At 29.9% G+C, this 4736-nt stretch overlaps 1 long non-coding RNA gene across 1 annotated transcript; it reads right to left on the bottom strand.

Moving 5' to 3' along the window:
• Positions 1 to 2175: 2175 nt before the first annotated feature.
• Positions 2176 to 4222, bottom strand: LOC124367573. Its single transcript, XR_006923133.1, has 2 exons — positions 4013 to 4222; positions 2176 to 2406 (listed from the first exon to the last, which is right to left on the bottom strand). It is a non-coding gene; the product is annotated as an uncharacterized LOC124367573 (long non-coding RNA).
• Between the last annotated feature and the right edge of the window lie 514 nt (positions 4223 to 4736).

Raw genomic sequence — 4736 nt, forward strand, 5'->3', positions numbered from 1 at the left:
TGACTTATTAAAAGTTGAAATTATAGTATATGAGTACAGTTTGAATTGTTTGGCGAAGTTACGTAGTAACTGTATTAGTTAAAAATGACCTTCAAATAAAGACAATATTATTTTAATTATTTCTTTTTAAAACAACAAAGTAGTAAATAATTTATTAGCCTTTATTTATTTATACGAAACGAGTACATAATAGGTTGAAGATTTTCTTAAAAGTGACTAATAGGTTCTTATACGTTTGAACTTACGTATAAGATTAAAACTGGAAGTAATTTTCTACACGACTTCTACCGTTGTTGAGACTCCTTCATGACAACCTGCCACAGAGAAATACAGTTGCAACAAAGTTTCTGCTATATAGCAAAATTTCACAAAGGGGAGAAATCAAGTCACACATTACGCTCTATTATTTTATTTACTAATTAAAATGAAATTAAACGTTTTGCACAAATTTTCTGAATATGTAATAGTCATTGCTTTAAATTTTTGTTGCAAAAAGAGAGAACAATAAGGAATAAAAGGTATTATTTAATTTTTTCATGAATCACAAAATACAAATATTGATAAGCGAATAATTAAAGTTCCAACAGGTAAAAAACCCCAATCTATACATAATTTGGAAACACTTACATGCGCAATTGCTGTCAATTAATATGTAAACGGCGTTTTAACGATTGAAATTACACTGCCCCCACGCATGGAAACTTTTTAGAAAGCTAATTTCGAGTACTTGAAACTGAACATAAATCAGTTAGTTATTTGGAACTTGACTATGGAAACCTAATTACTTTTGTTAAGTTATTCACAATAATTTAAATATATAACTGAATGTTTCTCTAAAACTACAAATTGTGGCCTAGTTTTCTAGTTTTTTGACACAACTACTCGCCCACCTTCTCCCAACCTACACTAATACTGTCCACAACACGATTCAGCTCTATCTGTGGGTAACTGTACGCCTATGAGCTTGCTCAAGAGTAGCCCAGACTCCTAGACTGTAAAGTCCTGGCGCTTCAAAATTAAACCTATAAAGGTATTTGCTAAATAATCACCAAAAGTGATAGTAGTAATGATGACAACCCATTTTTCACTGTTATGTAAAAGAGAGTCTTAAGAGTCGTTCTTCGTAACATATCGTAACAAATCTCCATAGCCACGACATCCAATCGGACCCCTCTTCAACACGTTCAAAGTATAAGTTAATTGATAAATAGTTATTGTGCATCTTCGCCTTCGAAAATAGACGAAGAACAGCCCCCACGTTCCATTGATGTTAATGTGGTTATTGGCAGAATTCCATCTCAGTTCGATGACGTGTACAATCTGGAAGCTCGTGATTATATTGGATATTATATTGGAATATGTGGCATGAGGATCACTATATATCGACGGCGAGATGTTTGTAGGCAGGTCCCTGTTATTGGCAGAATTCCATCTCAGTTCGATGACGTGTACAATCTGGAAGCTCGTGATTATATTGGATATTATATTGGAATATGTGGCATGAGGATCACTATATATACGACGGCGAGATGTTTGTAGGCATATTAAGGTCACTGTTATTTACTTGTAGACATCTATAATATGCAAGTTATATAATTGTTTTTTACCACATCTGGAACTTCATGACCTCCAACATCGCTATTATTGGGTTTCTTCAACTAAAGTAAGCTATTCTGAAAAATAAGGAAGCTCAATAATAGATAACCGGGATATTAATTAAAAAAGCTCTTAAGAGGCTGTACTAAAGGTTAATTTCATTTTGTGTGCAAAGAAAAGATATACAACCTCAAACTGTTATGCTTCACAAGAAAAAAATAAAAAGCATTTAGACATAATTATTATGTTTTTAGAATGTAGAATATTTTATCATATCCAACATGTGCTGTAACTAAAAATAAGTGTATTAGCTATACTCAAGATATAAAGCTTGAATATACAAGATATAAAGCTTGAATATAGCACTACAACTAAGAGTTGTCCGTTTTAGTATTTGAAGGTACGATATACGACATTTGGTGATTGTTGTAAATTTAAAAAGTGCCGTTAGTTAGCTATTTGTACAGAAAATATATTTGTGGGCTATATAGAAAATAAAACTTGCTAAAAATTGTTCGATATTTTTGAAGCCTGTTACAAAGTCATAAGTAAAGGGTTGTAAATAAAAGTACTCATAAATGCCCCATAATAAAGCATTGTATTTAAGGTATTCATGGCTTATAAATGCGTTTGTTGAGAAAAAATCAAATTATATTTTATTATTCATTATTAAAATCCCTTGAAAGTCAGCATCACACATTTGTTGATTATAGCAGACTACTTTCCCCTGTGTCTCATACAGTTAATACAAGCTTGAGATGGTGGGTCGCTGCAAATTACACAAACTCCATTTCTGCAACACGTCTGCTGCTAAAATTAGAACAAAAAACATCAAGTTAGAAAATTAATTATACACAAGGCAAATTTTAGAAAAGGTTTTAATCAAACAGTTCTATCATCGATAATGGTCAATAGTAAAAGTGTTGTTCTGTAGCTCTCAAACATATACATACAGTCTGTACTTTTAATTTCATAAAATATATAAATACGTTTTAAAAATCCAAAGAACTTGCATAGTAAACATATTTTTAGACTTTAACTATCTATTACATATTTTAGAATATTGGTTATACAATTATGCCTTATGGATTTATTTTCAGTATGCCTTACCAGCTTCACACAATACAGATGGAGGAGTCCAGAGTCAATGTGTACTGTATAAGCAAACAAGTCAATAGAGGAATGTTTTCCAAGAAAGTGAAAGATCGTCAGCCATGCTAGTTTTGGTAGAGATCGAATATAGCGTATCGAGATGGTTAAACACATGAAACCTTAATTATTTTTAGAGACTATATTTTGATATCTCGATACACTTAAACCCGACAGTTAGATACGTATAATAGTTACATCATCGTCTGACTACTAGATAAGGAAATTGAAAACAATCTCTACATTCTGTACGGTTAGTGGACGATAGTTTAACATTAATTATATGCCTGACGGTTAATTTTAATAGAGTCAAGAAAATAAAATATTGATCTGAAAAAAAAAACCATCTTTTTATATTTTTAACCCTTTAGCACATTTAATTTCAACCTTCACCTTCACTAGTGCACCTGAAAATTTAAAAACCGAATTTATGGTGTCTTCTTATACAAATCAAATTGGCTCTCGACTTCTGCACTATATACAAAACATATCGGAATATAGAGTTTAAAGTATATTTTAATGTAAATATTTCTCAAATGAATGCTTTTAAAAATTACTATGATTTCAATAAACGTCTCATTTTGTGCTATTTAATTCAAAGTAGTTTAAAGATAACTTCAATAATTGTTGTCTGTACAATATTCCGTTTTATTAAAACTTTGTCAAGTTCACAATAACCCTATATAAAATAACTGAAAAAGCAATATAAACTTTCTAAAATGTGTTTAACATATGTTACGCTTTGATATTCAGACAGATTTGGATAGTATAATAATCAAAGGATTAAAGTAGAAACAAATAATTTGGTAAATATTAAGTCCATATGGTTGTTTAGATTCCAATTTGAGTTCATGTGGCAAATTCACAATTCATTAGATTCAAGACGTTTCAAGAAATATTTTTACAAGGTTTAATTTTGCTTATAGCTTTCAGTTCGTAGCAATTCTTATAGCCTTTTTTATGACGAATACCGTGTAAGGCTCTTGGCTTTTTTCGTCTTAGTGATTTATTGAAAAACTGCTCATTCTTACCTGCAGAGAATTTCAGGTTTGCCCAATGGTACAAAAACTACAGGTTAGCTGGGAAATTGTATTTTTGGAGGTACAGGCCATATATATAACAATTATTTGACTTCTCGGTATAAAATTTCCTTTAATATTTCAACATTTGCTGTTTTAAAAAAAGGTATAATAAAAAATAACACAACAAACCAACAAGATAACATTTAAATATATATGTGATTGACCTTTTCGTTACGAATACTTACAGGACTTCTTTTTGCCACTTGGGCTTCCGATATGGAAGTAGTATAAATCAGAAAACCAGTTATAAATAGATATAAGAAAACCCCTGTTTTATTCATAACTGGTGCTTAGAAACTTATTAGGCAAGGAACACTGTTCAATAACTGTATAACTTTAAAACTATACGTGTAATACTGGGACTTGTAAGTCAAACTATCCATAACGTACTTATAGTAAAATACTTAAAGTATTCAATTGGGCATTGAAGGTTATTATTTGAATATATGAAATTGTATTTTATTAATAGGTTATACTGTTACTGTTGTAACTATTCAGTATAAACCATTTCATTGGTACATTAATTTTATATTTCCCCTTCTTTTTAATTTCTTTTGTATGAAGAATAAATAGGAAAATAAAATGGAAGAAGTATTGATATTTCTGAGACGTTTTAAATTAGGTTACAAATAACGCTAACCGTTCCATTAAAATTTGTTTAATATAATAGGATAACCATAAAACTAACAAATTCTTGATCTGAAGTAAAATTGTCTCTAAAATATAGTAATAAAAAATAATACAGTTGGTCAATAAATTTGGAAATGTGGTTCATCATATTGAAGAATTTTCACTTCAAGTTAAGAATTTGACAATTTGGGTTTTTCCTCCAATTTGAACCATTTTAAACAATTTTGAAATAATATAATTTTTAATAATAAAAAAAATTGAAAATGTTCATCAGTCTTG

This window comes from Homalodisca vitripennis, chromosome 1 (genome assembly GCF_021130785.1).
Source record: "Homalodisca vitripennis isolate AUS2020 chromosome 1, UT_GWSS_2.1, whole genome shotgun sequence".
Taxonomy (NCBI): domain Eukaryota; kingdom Metazoa; phylum Arthropoda; class Insecta; order Hemiptera; family Cicadellidae; genus Homalodisca; species Homalodisca vitripennis.